Source organism: Castor canadensis, chromosome 15 (assembly GCF_047511655.1).
Source record: "Castor canadensis chromosome 15, mCasCan1.hap1v2, whole genome shotgun sequence".
NCBI lineage: Eukaryota > Metazoa > Chordata > Mammalia > Rodentia > Castoridae > Castor > Castor canadensis.
In genome coordinates, this window is record NC_133400.1 from 85683616 (window position 1) to 85705731 (window position 22116).

The following is a 22116-nucleotide window of genomic DNA, read 5'->3' on the forward strand; positions in this document are numbered from 1 at the left end:
ACAGCTTTGAGAATCAAATAGAGCTGTATAAGTCACCTTTCTGTTGGTGTAACAAATACTTGACAGAATCACTTTATGAAGGTTTACTTTGGCTCACAGTTTTGGAGACATGCAGTCCATGGTTAGGCAGATCCATCACTTTGGGCCTGTGAAGAGGTATCACATAATCGTGGGGAGCACATGGCAGAGGAAGTTGTTACCCTCATAGCCAAGAATGTAGGAAGAGGAAGAGAGCACTGGCCCATGATTCCTTTTTGAGGGCTTTTCTCCCAATGGCCTAACTTACTCCTTCTAGACAACAGCTATTTATTATTGAAGGTTTCCTCACCTTCTCAAAGTGGCATGAGCTGAGGACCAAGCCATTAATTCATGAGCTTTGGTGGATACTTAAAGTTCAAACCAAGTTATTAAATGCAAGCACTTTTAATAATTTGTCCAAAATAACAAACAAAACCTGGTACTATATTGGTTAAAGAAGATGAACAATCATCTCTTCAGATGTGCTGTTTTATAGTAAAGAAGCATAAAACAAATAGAACTCTTAGTTTCATTGGGATTTGTAAATATAACTCAGGAAATATAACACTCATAGCACAAAACTTCTTTCAAACAATGAGTATAAAATAAATGTTTTTCTAATTGACCTTTAGCTGTTTGAGCCTACTTATCTCATGCATCTCTTCCTACGTCCTTTTTGTTTACTTTTATTAGCCAGGATTTTTACGATATCGATTACCTAAACTAATTTGTACTTGTTTGAAATGTTGATCATTTAAGGAATTATCTGCACACATGTAATAAATAATATAAATACTGCAAATTCTTATTAAGGTATTCATTTCATTACCAAAATTAATCAAAGTATATTTCTTTAAGCTTTCTATTTCAATATTTTCAGAAAAACTGTGGAGTTACTCCTTGGGAAGTCCTTATGATATGAATCTGCATTTTGAAGTAATCTCTATGGATGAATCTCTGTAGCTTCAGCAGAGGTCTTGGTATCATTCCCATCTGAAGTCTCACAGCTTAAAATTATTATAGACATTAAGCCACCAGTTTAGGATGGAAGCAAAAGAATAATGATAAGGTTCCACCTTGTAGAAATCCTCATTACACATTTGCCATTTTGGATTTTCATATTAGTTAAGTCCTGTGCCTATAAAAGACAGGCAACGTAATACCTTAAAAATCTTCTCTATAGCAATTATTCTATTCCTCCTTTGTAATTATCAGATATAATATGATTTCTGTGATCTATAAATCTAGTCATTTATTTCTTCTAATATGTGTTATTCATGGAAAAATAAGAGAACATCTAGTCTAGTGTAAGACAGGATGCTTAAGAGTAGAGTTGGACTTTAATTTGAAGACTATAATAGTCTTGGAAAATTTGGAATCACTTATATAATTACATAAGTGGATGATAACACTTTACTAACTTCAACAGTGATGGTTCCATTGGCCCAAAATGTTATCTTTTCCTCTTTTAGTGAGCATAAAAATGATACTTAACTGATGGGGAAGAAAATACTCTTCCTTCTGGTTATGTCTATAGAAAAAAATTAAATAAATCCATTACACACCACTTTCAGCTTGGAGTTTGGGATTATTTCAACAGCTAATATATGTCAATGTTTAGTCAATTCAATCACTTGCTATACACCTAATAACACAATGAAAATCCATCTATCATTTAGTGACATCTTAACAACATCAGTAATATATTATTTAGACAGTTATTTAAAGTGGAACCATGGGTCACTGTCATAAATATCATCTCATTTTGTTATGGAAACAATCCTAGATGGAAACTAGTTAGAAAATAACTATCTTTGAAGAAAACTAATGCTAAGCCCTGTATGTTAGTAGTCTTGCTCTCATCTGCCATTCATAAAGATATTTTCCACAATATTATGTCATGGATTTAGTAGAATAATTATTTATTAAAATTAGCCATTGATTGATGAAGTTATTAAACCTTTGCATATATCTAACATAATATGATGATAATTTATAAAATTTAGAATATAAGAGTAACTTAAGTATTCAAAATATGAACAATATAAATGATATTTCATATATAGCTAATCTTTTGAAAAAAATGAAATATTAAAATCTGTGCAACATTTTTAATTTAAAGTTGATGTACATTTATCATACATTTTTGTCATGATTTTTAAGAATCCCTCCATGCCATTATTATCCCCTCTATACCTTTGATAACACATCTCTAAACATGATCTCTGCTCTATTTGTCTCTTTGGATACATACCATTTTGTTAATCTTAATCCAAATTGTGCTTTCCACACATGATGGATAAATTGAAATTTGTTATATAATCATTACAGTTGAAAGATAACCAGGGTAGGTTCATTAAGTTAATAATTATTCACATCTTAAATGTATTTCCCTGATTTATGCAGTTACTCAATTTTTCCCTCAAAGGAGTTGTACAGATGTCTCAAATGTCTGTATCTGTGAAAATTTTATTAAGATATCTTCTAACAGTTCCTAGAAAATTTAATTAATCATTTATAGAATTTTTTTTAACAAATGTGTTTTTGTCATGGCATTTTCTACTTTCTATGTTTGAAACACACACAACTATCTAACTCATAGTGTTTGGGCTTTTATTTTTTGAATACAAAAAGTACACCATAGAGGTAATGGTTCATTTCAAGATACAATATGTTCTTTTGCAATAATATCCTAACTCAAATGCATAATATTGTGTGACTAATTTTTAAAATTTTAACACATATGGATAAAAAAAATCAAAGATATTATTATTATTATCATGTAATACTTGGAAAATAAAGTTATCATTTTTATTTATTTTGAAATATTTTAATAGTGTGAAATTTTAGAGATATTATTTTGGGCAACTGCAAATTTGCACATTAATATTTAAAGAACCAAAAGAAGTAGTTTTATCAGAAGAAGAGCTATAAAATGTTCCAGTTTACACTTGATAAATAAGTCTTCGAAAGATGTATAACTAAGGATTATATAATTTTGTGCCATTAAGACAGAAAATAATTGATATATAGTTATCCATTAAAATTAAAAACTGCTCTGTGAAAGACACTGCTAAGAGAATGAAGATAAGTCACAGATGGAGAAAAAATATTTATTTACAAAACAAGTATCTTGTAAAAGACATGAGTCTAAAGTACACAAAGAATGCTTAGAACCAAAGAATAAAAAAATCTAATTAAAATTGAGCAAAAAAAAGTTTTGACTTATATCACAACAAAGAAGTTATGCAAAAGGCTAATAAACATATATAAAGATACCCAATGACATGTGCTTTCGTAAATTGCAAATCAATACAAGCTATTACTGCCCATCTATAAGAATAAATGTCATCCAAATCACCAAAAAAAAAAAAAATCCAAAATCTTGAGGAATGAAGAGAAACAGGAAATCTTATTCATCGTTGGCAGAGAGAAAAATTATACAAACACTTTGTAACACTGTGTGAGTGACTTACAAACATGATCTTACCATGGATCTCAAAGCACTCTTTTAAGCATTTATCCAATTGAGTTGTTAATTCATGTCAAGAATCTGTGCAGATTATGTATAGCAACATTATTCATCATAATCACCCTGGAAGCAACCAAGACATCCTTACAAAGTGAAAAGGTAAAGAAACTGTGATATATTCATACTATGGAATATTACTCAGCAATACAGAGTGGTGAGCTATCAAGCCACGAAAAGACAGAGATGAACATTCAATGCAAAATGCTCAATTAAAAAGATACTGTGGAAAAGTCTACATTATTACAAGATTTCTTTTCTTTGATATTGTGAAACGGCCAAAATTTCAGAGACAATATTTTTTTGTAGCAGTATTGGAGCTTGAACTCAGGGCCTCAAGCCTTCTAGGAAAGTGTTCTAACACTTAGAGACAATAGAAATTTCGGCATGTTTTATGGATTCATGTGAACAAGGAGAACAGAAATAGGAGAATCACAGGAAATTTTTTAGTAAAATGAACCCATTCTCTATAGTATGAAAATGGTGGATAAATGACTCTGCAACTGTCACAACAAATGAACAATTAGAGCACAAAGTGAACCTTAATGTTTGTAAATCTTAAAAAATAAAAAGAGAAATCAACCTAGAAATGGACACAGATTGTAGTAAGAGAATTTATCTTTACTACCAATGCATGAAATCATCTCACTGAAGGGAGTGGGGCAAAAGGTGCTAATCTAAATAACTAGGAAATTAGTTGAGTCTCTAAAACCAATAGCAAAATGAAATATATATATAAATGCTGTATTGCACTTGGCAAAATTTCCCAAGAAGATACATATTAATTCTAATACTGCTATACATGTCAACTATTAGAGAACAGATGATGGAGACCATGATTTTCACTATTACATTGGGAAAGTCCAGATAAGCCTGAGAAATTTGGAATAGTCCATATGAATTAGAAACATCAACATGAGCTCACCTACAGTTTAATACAGATACAGGTCATTACCCATACCATAATTATAGATCTGTGCATATAAACAAGTTAGAATGCACATATTTCCTTCCTCTATCAGCAGAAAGAGCCCAAAACTGTGGCATCCCCAGTAGCCCCAGAACATATAGTTCATTTATCTTAGTGTACAATATTCTTCTCCAATAAGAGGAATCAGGGCACTTTGGAGATATGGTGATTCTTAGACTCAGGATGCAAATATACAAGATGAGTTTGGAGCATCTTGTAGTGCTAGAAACTGCTGAAATTTCTATTGTCTCTACACAAACAAATAAAAGAAACTGACATGATGAGGTGAGGCAAAAGAGACACAGGAACCAACAAAGGAAATCTCAAAGGTCAAAGATGAAACAATTTGAACAACAAGAGTCATACTGGATTGTAATTTAAAGTGTAAAATGAATATCCACAAGTTCATGCTGACAAAAATAAATGAATCAATATAAATCAAGACAGAAATAGAGGGCATGAACTAATTCAGGTTATAACACATGTTTACATGGAAATGTCATGATGAAACACCCTGTATAGCTATCTTAAACAAACAAAAATGCCTTTTTTTTTTCAAAAACAGAGAATAGGAAGGCAAAACAGGTCTGTCTTGTGGGGTGGGTACCAGTGCAAAGGGGGAGGATATAAAGAAAGGGAGTCTGATGGTGAATACGGTGGAAATATGTAAATGAAAAAATGAGACCTGTTGAAACTGTTCCAGGAATGGGGGGGGGGAGATAAAGGAGAATGATCGAAGGGGTTAATTCAACTATGATAAATTGTAAGAGTTTTTGAAAATGTCATAACATACCCCCAGCACAATAATAATATAAATAAATAAATAAACAAAAAAATGAAAAAATGTCATAAGTCTCCCATGCCGCAGAATTCTAAATAAATCTGGACACTTTGCACTCTAAGAGATGGATCATGACTCCTTATTCCTGTAGTCTCAGTTGTACATAGTGACTTCCTTCCAAATAGGACAGTATGGAAAGAGGAGAAATTTAATAAAGCAAATAAACACTATCTCAGTCAGATTATTAAGATCAATTTCAGCAGCAATCAATCATGTTTAGAGGCTATATTTTTTATATGATACAATAAAAAATGGTCATTTACTTTTAAACTCTTTCTTGTGCTTTTCAGCTTTCTGTTATTGAAATAAATGCCTGAGATAATCAGCTTAAAAACAGGGAAAGTTTATTTTTGTGGCTTCATTCCATGTTCAGTTTGTCCTATTACTTTTGGGCCTGTGGCAAGAGCTCATAGCAGAGGAGTCTGGTTACCTTATAGCATCAGGTATGAATGCTATAGGTATGGATACATGCACTCGCATATCTACTGACCTTCAAGGAGCTCCCTTATTTTTCAGTCAGAATAATAATGTACTTAATTCACACATACACATTAACATGTGTCTAATGTGTTCTGTAATTGAAACAATTCTACAATAATTCCCCTTCCCCATTTTTTCCCAAAACAGAAGTCCTCAAGGTTTATGATATCTGCTTTTGATTTTTAAGGGACATTGTCAGTATAGTTTAGAAGTTATTTTATCTTAAAAATAACAATACTTAAATTAATGTATGTTTTTCAACAAATTCTCATGGAGAACCTTATTGCAAAGTTCTATTGACAGTCTGAGGATACAGTAGGGTTAAGGTAAACATGATAGTTCACAATATCTCTTGTCTAATTGATAATAGCTTTTAAAATAATTACTTAAAAAGGATTCAAATGTAATTTGAGAAATCTAGCAAAGGTAAAATAGAGGGAAATAAAATAAGTAAATTGGATCAAGAAAGAAAAGGGACATTCAAGCTGAGATGGGAAACCTGTTTGGGAGTGAACCAATCAATACAGAGAAGATTAAGACTTATACAGAAGAAATAATACATGTAAAGCTATTGAGTTCAGTGGAAACTTAACAAGCTTAGGACATAGAAATATAGGGAAATTAGTAAGAGATGAGAATAAAATGCTAAATAAGAATCAGGCCATTATTTTGTTGATATTGTTAACATATGAAACTTTAATCTTTATTCACATAATCATATATTTATTCATTCACTCAGCCATTGTCTTAATAATTTAATATTTGCAGTGCTCTCACAAAGTATCAGGTAACACCTTAAGCGATAAGGTTACAGTGTTCAACAAAGCAGAGGAATTTTCTTCCATCAGAGAAATATATGGAGTAAAAAAGATTACATATAGGTTAAAAAATAAACATAAGAGAATTCAACTACAATGCTCTTCTCTCATCCATTTATTTTTCCTAGCATATTAATAATTGTGGGAAAAAAGCTTTCACTAAAAAATCCTATAATTATGGATTTACCCCATGAGTACAAAATTATACAGAAAGCTGGTATAACAAACTGCTGTCAGTGCTGGTATACTGTACTACAGTCTTGCTAGTCATTTATGGCTGGCTTCATTTCTAATTGGCTCACACCTGATTATTAGGTGGATTAATTATTATTCATTTTTTCACTGCAAAATGAATGTTACCCTAGTAATTTTATTAAAAGCCTGCTTCAGTGCTCTGCAGGAGAGATTATGAAGTTTGGATCAGAATGTTGGTCACATGTTAGTGAAAGTTCAGCAGATTTAAATACTGTGTAGGGAAGAGAATCAATATAACTTGATGAGGAATTAAACAGAAAGTAGAATTGATATAGAGTTGTTTCAGGATAGCATCTGGTTTCAGGTGTATATTAGCAGGTAAGTGGTGCTAAGTTAGACAGAGAAAACTGGAACAAAGTTTTTTTTGGGAGGAGAAGTTGTATTGTTTTGAATTTTTCAGAAAAGTGTTTGTGGCATATTCAGTAAAGCCAGTAACTAAATGATTAGATTTTAAAGAGACTTATTTTGAGTTTGTTCGAGGATAATAGTTCCCTAAGAAGGAAGATGAAAGGAGAACTGTGCTTGGAAGAAGCCTAAAATAAGTCATATTTAAAAGTTACTCAGGAAAGAAGTGCTACAACATGCAAGTGAGAAAGAAGGAAATGAGTAAAGTGAGTTATCATGAAGTCAAGGAACTCCAAAGTTTTACGAATTAAAAAGTGTTCATCTGTCAAATTTGAGAATAGAAGAAATGAAGCATGTATTTACTTATTTTTTTCTTTCTTTCTACAAAAATAGATTAGTATTTGAAACATTGCAAGTGTTTCTCTAGACATTGGTAATAAAAAGATAATCTATGATTATCCATAAATTTTCTGAGAAGAAATGGTAAATGAGCAAATATTTTGTATTGTGCAATAAATTATTACTAATATTGTTGAATAATGTTTAGACATTAAGAAGAATTAAGGATAGTGGGAAACTTTGTTCAGCACAGTCAGATCATTTTTGTGTTAACTTTTTTGAGATTTAGATTTCCAAGAATGAAATATTTCCTAAGTTTTGTTATTTACAATGTCTTATTTAAGAATCTAACATAATACCTCATCACCTAGACATAAACTTATCCATCAAATACCTCAATATAATCCATAAGAGAAAAGTACGCTCAGAACAAACTGCTTTAAAATGAGAGCATAATATAATATGTTTATTTCTGGTACTAGCCAAGAAGAAATGTGGTTTTAAGTAATACCAGGGCTCTGCATCTCAGTATTCAGGATGGTTTATTGCTTGAGAGTAGGACTGTGCCTTGTTCAACAGGTTGGCATTAATTATGAAGCATGATGCATGGTTGGAATTCAAATAAAACTTTTGAAACGTATATGTTGGAATATAAAAGAGGAAATTATGGCATCCTTTGTGGAACTCTTCTTTGCAGCTATGATAAACTTACATTAATGTGATAAACTATTACTTTGAATCTCAAACTAACATATAATGTGCTGGTTGCCTTTTTATTTTTAACAACATAAGACTTTAAAACAAGTAAATAAATTTGCCATAATAATTGTTCTAGTACATACCATTACAACTGTAACTACATTCCTTACTGCAATATCATTAAATAGAATTCCTCTTAGAAAGTGCTAATCATTGTAGCCATGTTTGTTACACTCTTGGCTTTTGATGTTAATAAATTTAACATAACAGGTTTTGAATATTGTCAAAGATCCATGGGACACTCACTATCAAATAGAGTTTATTATTCTGAGGAAACATAAGCTGAGTAGAACATGTTGGGAAAACAGAGTTGGGGAGCTTGTCTTGCAGCTGGACAGTGATGTTGATTGATTTCAAGACCAAAATTATAATCTAGTCAGGCATAATGAACTTGGGATTTATGAACTTCTCCATATTTTCCTACTTAAAAGGCCAATGCAGACTTGATTATAAGAATTAATTGTGGGAATTAATCATATTTAAGAAAAACGCAGGAGGTAACAAAGAGCAAACAAAAATCTAAATAACTGCTTTGGCAGAAAAAAAATGCTGATGCTTTGGCCAACATGAATGCAGACAACTGAATTTTTTAGGTCAGACTCTAGCTAATAAAAGTCATCAACTTCTCTAGATCAATAGAAGTGATAACACAGATATGACTTGTCATATTTTTTTTTACCCCATAACATAATCACAGCATGGAGCAGTGGAAAACTGTGGGTGGTGGTAGCATATGGTTAATAAGAAAAATAAAAGGAACTCTACCGAAGAAAGATTGCAAAACAACTTCTTATGTGGGCAGAGTCTTCATATTGTCTAAATAAATATCTGGTACCTCTTAGATACCTTCTTCCTATTGCCAAATTACTGACCCTATTTTAAATATATATGAGGCATTCAAGCATCATTAGACTCATTAATGCTTTTGTTTTGTCAAAACTTGTTTTTCAATGTTGGTGAATAAAAAAAAAAAGATTGGCGGAGCACCTGCCTAGAAAGCGTGAGGTCCTGAATTCAAACCCCACTACCACCAAAAAAAAAAAAATAATATATATATATGTCTATAAAGCCTACTTTTGTCTTTACTTAATTTCCTTTCAAATCTCACTTGTCCAGCCCTGTCTTAAACCTGCTTTTAAGGGAAACAGTTTCAGTTGTTCTCCATTTTAGTACGATGTTGGCTCTAGGTTTGTCATATATAACTTTTATTATGTTGAGAATGTTTCTTCTATTCCTAGTTTCTTCAGAGCTTTTATCATGAAAGGGTGTTGGATTTTGTCAATGGCTTTTTCTGGGTCTATTGAGAAGATCCCTGTTTCTGTTTATGTACTGTATTACATTTATGGATTTGTGTATGTTGAACCATCCTTGCATCCCTGGAATGAAACCAACTTGGTCATGATGTATGATCTTTTTTGATGTGTTGTTGAATTATTTGCCAGTATTTGGTTGAGAATCTTTGCATCTTTATTCATTAATGATACTGGGCTAGAATTCTCTTTTCTGGTTTTGTCTTTATTGGGTTTCGGAATGAGTGTAATGTTGGCTTCATAGAATGAGTTTGGTAGTGTTCCTTCCCTATTTCCTGGAAAAGTTTGAAGAGTATTGGTGTTCTTCTTTAAAGTTTTGGTAAAATCAGCCAGGAATCCATCAGGTCCTGGGAGGGAGACTTTTTATTACTGCTTCAATTTCATTACATGTAATAGGACTATTTAGGTTGTTAATATCTTTTTGGTTCAATTTTGTTTGGTTGCATGTGTCTAGGAATTTATTATTTCATCTAGACTTTCCAGTTTACTTGAATATAAGTTTTCAAAGTACTTTCTAAATATTTTCTGTATTTCATTGGTATTTGTAGTTATGTCCTCTTTTTCACCTCTGATTTTATTAATTTGGGTCTTCTCCTGCCTCTATTTTGTCACAGGAGTGCTTGGTCTCTGTACACTTTGTTGGGTAGGCCTCCTACTGCCAGCAGAGTAGCAGATTGCTACTCCTTGGAAGAGCTGGGCTGCGTAGCAAGTTGAGGGTACCCATGGGGTAACAAGGCCCGCAAGCTTGAATCATCTAGTGCCCACCAGGCAGCGGAGGACCTGATGTCTACTTGCATTTAGATGTGGGCTTCCAGGAGCCAAGGCAGCTGCTGAAGGCACCAGCGGGAGTGTTGGGGCTCGATTTCCCACTTGGGCTTTAGGAAGCTCAGTCCTGTGGCACTAAGCGAACAAAGCCTGTGAGCAGCGGCAATTCCCAGGCCCAATCTCCCACATGGACTTCAGAGAGCTCAGTTCTGTGGTGCTGTTGCCCTCCCACCACTCCTTCCCTCTTGCACCTTCTGCTATCCATGGAGAAGTGGGAGCCCTGGGAACGCTTACACAGGGGTGCCAGTTTCCCTGTGTTTCAGGATGAAGGTAGCAGGTCCTGTATTAGAGGGGAGCACACAGCTCCGAGTTCTGTGTGTGCCAGGCAATGGGACTTACCACCGAGTAATGGAGCCTGGAGCCACACAGTAACTTCAGGGGTGGGGGATCTGGGGTGTTGAGCTACAGTCATTCTTCCCATTCTTCCTGTAGTTAGTTGCTTCACTATCTGAAGAATTGGAGAGGGCTTTGCTTCTAGCTGATTATGGGACCCCGTGGGTGCCTTTTGGGGTCCTCTGATCTTCCTTTTTTGGGGTAGTTGGGTCACCACTGGGTAGTAAGAATATCAACCTATGCTATCCTCTTTATAACAGTGTTGAACTATATTTTAGGTAAATCTGGAAAGTTCAGAAATGGAACAAATACTTCACTTCAATTGCCCGGAATACTTCACTTGGCAATCTTTCATAACTGAAAGTAGAGTAGCAGAACAGAGGTGACAAGACTGGGAAGACATGACTAGGACTATTTCTTTGTTGTTGGCTTGCATGATATGATCAATTTGAATTTCTAAGGTTCGTAGCATAATTCTAATATAAGGCAAAGTAGGCAGGCTGGTGGGAATGCATAGGTAGAAAGCCTCTATCTCCAGGAGATCAAGTGCTTTTTTTGAGGTCATGTAGCTAGTAGCTGACAAGTCAAGGACAAAGATCCAAGACTGACAGAATGTCTAGAATATACTATTTCTCTGGTTGACATGAATTTTAGGAAGGAAAGCATACTTGACCTTTTCGTGCCTCCTCAGGATGAGCCTGTCACACAGGTATTTCCTTAAAGAGAGTAGCATGTGCTCTCACAATGTCTGCTGAATGCTAGATTGTTAACTGTGTGATCATTCCCTAGTTTACTAATATACAAGAACTATCAGTTGACCCTCTACTATCTACCGCCAACTGGGCTAACTGTTTTGTGCACATGATTACCTGCAATTCTACAACACTGTGAGGTACACATCATTAAAACCACTTGGTGATGGAGAAATTGAACCTAGAATAGTTAGGTAACCTTGTAAGGTCACATACACTGAGCATTAGAGCTGGGAGTGTGTCTAAAGCTGGGAAAATCACAGGTGTCATGTACATTCATGAATATTATAAACACTTTGTTCTATTTCTTGCTAAAGATCTAGCCCTCCTACTCTCTGATTATTATTAAAATCTTTGAATGACTTTTTAAAAATAAGTAGCTCTCTTTAAATTTAAAAATGCTTTCCGTTAAAAGAGACAGATGGTTATTCTGCCACTCTTGTCTATCTAAATGGAAAAGGTACAATAAGTATCATATGATTCACCATCTCTACCTTCAGCCTCCCCTTCTCCTCTACATATACACACTGGTTCCCTGACTGTACTCAGTATCAGTTAACAGAATGTTACATTTGAAAAGAGTTACCGAATTGGAAGTAATTCAGCAGTTCTTAACCTTTCCTGACTCATCACAAAAAGATTCTCTTTAATGACTCATTCTTGTTATTGGAAGAAAAGTTGTGATTTTGAAGGAACACTCAGAAATACTTTATGCCACCTACACTCTTTCCTGTACAAATATCACATCTATTTTCTACTGGTTAAAGGTAACAGGAGATAGCAGAGGTTCCAGACTGTCATGTCAGTTTTGGCCCAGGCACTGCATAATCTGATGGTAATTTCTGAAACCAGGGAAGTTAGATTTGCAACTGTCATTTTTGTAGTGTTTCTGTATTCATTCTTTAGTGGTGGAGGATTGTCAAGTGAGGCACTTCCTGCATGCAACATCCTGGGTCCTGTTAGTCCTGTTTCTGCACTTGTCAGATTCACCTAAAAGTCATCTTAGACTGCTTTGATGAGGGTGCTCTGCTGCAAATGTAGCTCAGTGGCAGAGCATTTGCCTAACATGTGAAAGGATCTTAGTTTGATCGCCAGCACTAAAAAATAAATCACTAAATAAAGAGGATGTTGTTAGTGCTGGTGATTGCTATCCTCGATCCATGATTGCATGGTCTACAGAAGACAGAAAACAAACTAGATTAGGAAAGTGGTATTATAATTGAGAACCAAATCAATTAACAGAAAAAGCAAGTGATGGTAGCAATGCTCTCTCACTCTACTCACAGGTCTCTCTGAGCTCTTAGGATCTGACAGTGGGATAAGGAAGCCATAGGCAGAGCTGTAAAATATAGAAACATTTCATCTTTTATTCCCACTGTGGAAGCTTCTATTCCCTTTCTCTTTCATGATGTGAAATCCTAGTCATTCACAACACGAACTTTGTGCACTAAGCAGCAAAATATCAAAATCAAAACAATATTGGGTAGGGTACAGTTTGTGTCTTTTCTTCTTAGTAATACAACAGCCAATGGGAAGTCTTTTAGAAGTGTGTGATAATGTTTAGATTTGATAAACCCTTTCTCCAGCAACCTGCCCCTCTCTTCTCGTTAGGACAGTGGAGAATGCTGCTTCATTTCTGTTGTACAGCAGTGGAAGTCAGAGTTACTTACTGGCCTCTGTGGACACCAGCACTTCTCTAAAGATGACTAGAGTTGTAATGGCAGCTGTAGGAGTTTCTTCACCTTGTGATGTTTGGCTGGAGGAAAGTAAAGATTATCAAAAAGGCCTTTTTCTGCTTAGCCACCCCTTTCCTAACTTTCTGGCTAAGAAAACCAAGTATTTCTTGGTAATTATTTTCCCTAAATCCTTTAGTAATTTCACATTGAAGGTCATTCCAGTGTCCATGGAGTCAGAATGCAAAAGAAGAACGAAGTCCAGGGAACTCACCGCCATGTACTTCCTCAAGTCCCAAAGTCCCTAACTAGTGTGTGTTCTCTTTCTCCAGCTTTCAGAATCTTCCTTGCTTATTTCATGTGTTACGCTCTATATTTATTAAGACAATAGGGGGAAATGTGTCTGCTTCTTCTTGTGTTATAATACATTTATTAGCAACACAAGAAAAGGATATCAAATAATAATATACTTTCCCCCTATATGCTGCAGAATAGCATGGGAATGATAGCTCACTAAACTGAATGTATAAGTTGGTTCAAACATTTTGAAAAGTCATTTGATCATATATCTGAAAAGATTTAATAACTTTTATAACTTTATTTTCAGCTTTCCCACTTAGAATTTGTGCTAAATGTTGTCTGCATGTAATAACAATACTAACTTCGGAAAAGGTTAAATTATGTCATACTTGTGCCAGTGGCTCATGCCTATAATGCTAGTTACTCAGGAGCCAGAGATCAGGAAGATCGCCAATCCAAGGAAAGAGCTCATGAGCCCCATCTCAAAAAAAAACCATCACAAAAGGGGGTCTGGTGGAGTGGCTGAAGGTATAGGCTCAAGGTATAAAACTTATAAAAAACAATGAATACCCAGAGTCTTTGTAATAAATGAGGATCCTAGAATGTTTTTACCAATTTTTTACCTTACATCTTGAGTTTTAGGAATATCTAATTTTTTTTTCTTGTTACATTTTTGCCCAACAAGCTTATACTTTTCATAAAATCATATTTCTTAAAAGTTATGGGCTAGATGTGTGACTTGGTGGTACAGCATTTGCCTGTCATGGGTGAGGTTGTGGATTTCATCCCTAGCATCACAAAAACAGTCACAATGAACAATCATTATATTTGTTTTGAACTATTAAATTAACTTTTTTGTCCACTTACTGGCTTGTTTTTGTTTTCTTCAGACTTTTTTCTGCATTATAATGTTAACTAAATTTCTTGACAAAATATTTATGAAGGGTAAGCTTCTTGAATCCTCTAATATCTGAAGAAGACTTTCTTTTCCTTCACATTGAAATAAAAATTTTTGTTGGGTATTCACACAATTATTGTTAAAGAACAACTTTCCACAAAACATCATCTCATGTTAAAAAGTAAAAAAATTGATGCTATAATATTCTCCTTTATTTTATTGTAAACTTTATTTTTATATCTATGCATTTGAAATTCATTCTCTCTCTTCTCTTTCTCCATTTCCAATACTTTTAAAAAGCAACAATTAATGAATTTTTAATTCCTTTTCCTGAATTTGTCCTACTCAACATCAAGTTATTTACCATTTTATTCCAAAGACATATCTCTTCAACCAGGAAAATTCTCTTTTATACTTGATTATTTGCACATTTTCTTTCTATACTTTCTATTAAAATATTTGTTTAAAAACCTTTAATTTAACTTTAAATGCACATTTATCTATTTTAAATTCCTTTGAATTTTCCATAGAAGAAAAATAAGCTGTAAATATTCATTTTTTACATTATGTAGACTTTTCTCAAGTTCATCTGTTTTTTGTTGTTTGTTCTGTTTTTGTTAATGTCTGTCTTTTCCTTTCATGATATTGCTTTTACTAAGTTTTCTGGCAATTATTTAGATACTTAATAATATTTATAATGTATAAATAAAATTAAGTCAAATCAGTGGTTATTTAGGGCTGTTTCAGAAACAAGTCTTTTGATGTATCAAACATAGATATTCTTTGAGGGTGTGAACAGGAATAAGGTAGGCATATACCTACATTAGCACAAAGAAAGGTTGAATTCTGCGGGTCAAGTCCTCCTCCAGAATGGAATAAACATACCACCTCCCTTTTGCTTTCTATATTTTGGGGAAGTCTGGATTATTTTGGAATCTGCTTTGCTTCTTTCTTTGGCTCAATTAATTCCAATTGGGAATATATTTATATTTTAAATGATATATGAAAACCTTGAATAAAAGAAAAAAATTATTCTACTAGAATTTACTGAACTCACACATTCTTATTACCCTTTTTGCATACAATGTATCAGATGTCTGATTTTAATATTCTAGTTGCCGATGTCTGCTCTTGTTACAAGGCCTAGATATTTGTTCTCAATTATGCATACACCCTTCCTTTCCATTATAACTCTTTGTCTTTACATTAATAGTTTCCCAAGAATAGGATGATTTCATGTCACTTGTTCCATGAAACAAATAGTTCATCAATGAAATCTCATCAGTTACCATAAATTGTAGGGTTTTGTTGGGATAATGGAGATGGAAAGGAACAATAAAGACATTAATTTATTCTGTCATTCTCGTTCTCTCTCTAGAGATGACCTGCTTTCAGTCTATTGAAAATGTATTTCTTTCCTAATAAAATTTACTATCACTTTGATAAAAGATAGTAATTTACTTTTCATCCTCTTAAATATTCTTACTTTTCAAAATTTCAAAGTGAAGTTGCCAAGTCTATTTTGTTCCCTATATTATGAAAAGTTCAAGTCAGTTCCATGTACAGTCATGTGTTCAATGAATCAGACCTGCCAAACTGTGAAGACCTTTGTGTATGTCATCACTAATAGCAACCTCTGACAGATCAGAGACATATTTAATTACTTGCTCTGGAATGAGACCCTCTGTTTCATAAAAAAGAAGAGTTGGGGCTTTGTGGACTTGGTACAGTGTTAAAACCTACAGATTTTGCAAACTGAAACTTAGGGCTCTGTACTATTTGCCAGGACCTGACTAGGCCACAACTTCCCTGCATGTCTTATTTATAGGTTTTTCTCTAATTCCTCTTTGAAGTATCTGGCTCCTTGTATTTATGGCTCTACTTCTTTAAACCAAGTACAACATATCATGACCTAGAAATTGACTATACTGATGACAATTAACCTTTTTGAACTTCTGTTTTTATCATATAAATTCTTATTACAAAAACAGTTTCTTGACAAATATAGGTCCAGAGTATCCAGGGCACTCTAATTCAAAGTATCAAAGTGTTATAGTATCAAACAGTCTGCAATACTTTAGATACTAAACATCTCTGAAAGGTCCTTGTGTTGTAGTCTTGGTCCCAGAATGCACTTCTGGGAGGTAGTGGAACCTGTAAGAGGTGGGGCCTAGTAGGGAGTCTTTAGGTCATTGAGGGTGTGGCCTTGACGGTCTCCTTCTCTTTTGTTTCCTGGCCATGATGTGAACAGTTTTGCAATGCCATGTGCTCCTCGCCATAGCCATCCAGAGGCCTAAAGGAATGATTCTGCTTGATCCTGGGCTGGATGCTGTATAACTTTGAACCAAAATAAACTCTTTCTCTGTATAAGTTCATTATCTGAGGCATTTTGTTTTAGTGATGGAAAGCTAATACACAATCTATCACAATTTCTCCAAAGGTCCTGGTAACACATTCTAAATCCAGTAGTTTTATGCCAAGGTTACATTTCCAAAAATCCATCTCCACTAAAGAAGGATTATAACAAGCTTTTTGTTAGTAAAAAGATATCAGAAGCAATCTCTGTGGTGATGAATAGTTCTATATCTTAATGGTGGAAGTGGTTACATGGGTCACTCAGAACAAAATCACAGAAAACTGTAAACACACACACACACAATTATACAGTCACAAATGCCTATCATACTGGTGAAATTTGAGTAAGTAATGTAAGTTTCCTCAGTTTCTTGAGGAAATCTCAGCATCAGATGATGGTATAGGTATATTAGATATTCCCATTAAGGGATCATGAGTGAGGAGTGTATAGGGCCTTTTTGTAATATTTTCTACAACTTCCTTTGAATCTATGGTTTTCAGGAAACTGAAGCATAAGCACAAAGTATCCTTTGTTAAAAGATGCATTCCAACTTTTTGTACAGAAAGTAAAGCTATTGAACCTTTTGTCTGCTACGTCAAATCTGTACTTAAAACTCTGATTTTAAAATGCTTGGTATATTGTTCACTAACCAATCTGCCTTTTTCATACAGGGACTGTCTTTCTATAATGTAGTCCACTTGCCCATTGTGACCCTTGTAGCTTCAATGCTTTGGTAACTTAACCAACTAAAAATAATGCTCTTTCTTTATCAGAATTCTTATTGCATTTAGATTAAATCCCAAGGAAATATTCCTTATATTCACATTTTTTCTAATACGTTTGCTGTGTCTTCTCAACTTGAAGATGAGGAGAATTGTGAGAAGTGTGTCCTTTGTAATTCATACAAAATCAACTTGTTTCAGTCATTGAACAAATGGTAGGTGCCAAGTAAGTGCCTGATGCTTATGAAAGCTACTAGCATATTAATTTGAGAGCAAAAAAATTAAGAGCAAAAGAAAAGCAGAGGCAATATCAAGATCTTTTCAAAAGTACCACTCCTCCAAAAGTTGAAACAGAATAAAAGTACATGGAGTAAAGATTGTCTTTTTAACAAATGATGCTGGAACAAATGCACAACTATTGAAAAATACTAGCCTAGGAATGAGGGCCTGGATCAAGAGTTAAAGTGACTGCCCAGCACATACAAGACTCAGAGTTCAAACCCCACTACCACAAAAAATGTAGATGATGTCCTTACATCTTTAACACAGAAAATGGAAAATCAAATAAATGCATATTTTGAAGTGAAACCAACATGCAAAGCCTCTATCCTCTGTAATTCCAATTATATGACATTGTGCCAAAGGAAATTATGGAGGCAATAAAGAAATCAGTGGTTTTCAGGAGATCAGGGGACAGGGATGAATAAGCAAAGCAAGGAGGAATTTTAGGGCAATAAAATATTCTGTATGATACTATAATGGTAAATATACACTATTACACAACAGTCAAAACCCATGGAATGTTCCATACCAAGAGTGAACCCTAATGCAAACTAGCTATGGTATGGGGTTAATAATGTAGATTATACATTGTCATAAATGTGTAACTCTGGAGTGTGATGTCATAGACAGTGAGGTCGTTGGTGGTAGAAGTGAGTACATGAAAACTCTGTACTTTCTGTTCCATTTTCCTGTAAACCTAAAAAGCTTTTAAAAAGTAAAGAATAATAATTTTATTATCTTTTTAGCCATAATGGAGGTATTAAGTGTTTAGAGATAGATATAATTAATATCAACTTACTGCTGTAAAATTTGAATCAACTAAATTTTCATTGCATTTTTTTCTTTGTTTCTTGGCATGCTGTTGTTATATAGCTTAGACTGGTCCAAAACTTACAATTCTCCTTCCTCAGCCTCAGTCCTGGGACTACAAATGTGCACACAATGTCTGGCTAGGATTTTTAAAATAAATATTCAGTGTATATCATATTATGTGAAGTGTTTGGTTACATTTAAACAGTGGATGGCAACACTTGTTCATTAAAATATGGTAATCTCAATCAGAATATTTTGCTTTAATCCTGTTGTTATCAATTAGAAAGCAAAACGACCCAACTTGTGCACCTAAAATTATCCATCTAAGCCTTGATAATACCTCTTGTACCATTTAAGAAGTACCACAAAAGAGACAAAACAATTACTTCATCATTTTAGTATTCTAAAGTACTCAATTAATTTCTTAAATGTTATAATTTAGAACAAATAATTTTTTCCCTGAATGTGAAAGAGTGATTCAAAAATTGAAATTCACAGTGGGGATAGTTATGAGGATAGCATAAACTCATTGTGGAGTTAATGACTCAAAACTCCTGTCCAATCAAGTCTCTTTGTTAGAGGGTGAAGTAGCTCATTTGGTAGTCTTCAAAACCACAAGACATTAAAATGAAACAGAATTACAACTTCACTGAATTCTCTAAACGCAAATCAGAAATATTTAATAGAAGAATGGAGTGGGGGTAATAATTATTCAAAAAGCAGATAGATAATTCTTAATCAGACTTTATACAATTCTGTAGACTCAGTTATTAGGTGAAGCACTGGTTATTTCAATGATGAAACAATTTGGGTTTAAAACAGATTAAACCACACAGATCTGGAGTATGTGGTTTGAAAAAAACAGTTACCTAAATTTTTATTTAAGTAATTTGATCCAAACTCACACACACACACACACACACACACACACACAGATATTGTTAATATCTTAAATAGTAAGATGCTTTTTGATCTCGCTTTTTGATGTCACCTAGAGACAAACAAATGTCTCTAGGATAGCATGCTATTCACAAGGTCTTTTAACTATACAATGAACACAGAGAAATAAATGCAAAGTGACCTACTACCTCCCAATTTTCACTAATCAAGACATTTTCCAAAATATCTACTTTTTAAAGTCAAAGTCCTTATAAGTTAAATTTTAAAAAGGAAGACTATGGAAGAAAATAATGAAGACACAGAGCAATGTGTATAAGACACCACTAGTTATACAAATATATTATAATCTACTATTGGAATAATGTGGCAGTGATATACATGTAGCCAAAAAGTTCATCAGAGCAGAATGAAGAAATAAACTCAGGAGCATATGGAAATCCAGTGTGAACAGTGTAACAAGGTGGATATGGAATTATTAGAGAAAAATGAGCTATTTAATAAATTATGTGTAATGCTGTTTAGAAAATGATTAAAGTAGAATCGAGCTTTATTTCATATGCTAATAAAAATCCTAACTGGATCAAAAAGAAAAATTTGCTTAAATATGGAAAATTAAATATAAATTATTTCCTTTATAACATAAGCATGATGGAGAACTCACTATTTAATAAAATATCAGTTGTAGATTTTTTTGGTAGATGTCCATTGTCAGATGGAGGAAGTTCCTTTTTATTCCTAATTTATTAAAAACTTTTTAAAATAAAAAATTAGTTATTTTTCGATTGATATTTACTTAACACCTATTGAGATGATCATGTTTCTTGATTAGTTTGTTAATATTGTGAATATATTGATTTCAAATATTAGAGTAACATCTCACTTTTGGGAGATGACAAATATCTTCATATTAGATTTGCTGAAATTTTAGTTAGAATTATAGCATCTATTACATGAGGGAAATTTGTCAACAGTTTTCTTTGAAAACTCAACCATATGGATCCACTGATATCCTTAGAAAACTTAGTATTCTTGTTTGAGAATATCTGGGAAATTCAGAAATCTTGCTAGAAAGTGTGATCTTGTCATCATGATTAGTGAGAAGAGATGATAATCATAAAGAAATGCTGATAGATAGAGTTTATAGAAATTTAGAAATAAAAGTAATACTGTTTTGCATAATTTTTTTCCATTTGATAAAAGACTCACTTTTAAAATAGGTTGACCTTGTGGCAAATGCTGCACTTAGTTTTTTAAAAAATACTACTCTACTATCTTTCAAATCCTTTTCCACTGTCCTTATTTTTTGTTAGTGATTATAAGATAGTGTTTCTCTAAACCTCTTCATTATCTTCAAGAATAACTATTTTAGCAATATCTAAGTGTGTCATTACTAAAAGTAGTCTGAAATCCAAGAGAATGAGACTTCAAGAAAATTGAAGAATATGATTTATACTAAGTCATGAAGCAAGGATCATCAGAGGTCTAAAAGCAAGAGATAATCTTCCATCATTTTGTACCTGATTCTGCTTGACATACTGGTGGAATAGGAGGTATGCCTGAGTCGTTGGAGTCTATGATTTGACATAAGGACTATATAAATGAAGGTTGGGATGAAAACTGAGCTCTAGCAGCAAAGCAACCGAAATATCAGTCACCTTCTGTGGATAGGGGAAAATTGTCACTGTTTTTAGGCAGAAAAGTATAATTTCTAAATTTATGTTATTTTTAGAAAGATAGATTTGGACAGAGACAATGCATAAGAAAATGAAAAGAAAAAAAGAAACAAACTTACTCCTGGATTGCTGCAAGCCAGGAATTAAATATAAATTGTCACAAGTAAGAGTCGGAAAGAGACTGGATTTGGAAATCATTATAGAGACAGACAGTTTGGAAATTGGTGCTTTGTTGTATGGAGGGATGAAGGAACAGGAATGATTGAGTTGACACTATGACTTTTTTTGCTGACTGAACAGATCGAAGTTAGTAGTATTAAACTATCTACAGAACACAGAAGGGTGTTCTGGGAGAAGGATAGCAAACTTAATTTTATACTTGTTTCTTGAAGTCACAGTATTATTTCGTACTTGAATTAAATATTATGGAATTATAAGATATCTAACAGAATAGAAGAACTAACCAATGTGCCTTTTATTTGATTTGAGAAGTTGTATTAACTGAAGATAAAAAATATTGGTGTTCTTTGAGTAGAGATTACGTAGGGGATGTTAGTGGATGGGGTCATAGTGTTAAGAATATGGGCTTTTGCCTAGTAAGCTTTAGTCTCTGAGTTCAAACCCCAGTACCACTAAAAGAAAAAAAATGAGTAAAAAGAATAGGGAAACTGGGCTGAGGGTTGATCCCTGGAAATACCCACATTGAATAGATGAGAATATACAAGGGACAAACAGTGAAAAAGTGACCAGTGAGATGGGAGGTGAAGCTAAAAAGTGCCCCGAAGCAAAACAAGGAAACTGTGAGAAGGAAACACAAGTTAGCAGGTGCTTCCACTGGCTTCAGCCAGCTCATATGTGAGAGGGCTTGAGAGAGAATTTAGCGAAGCCAGGTGTAATGACTCATGCCTGTAATCCCAGCTACGTG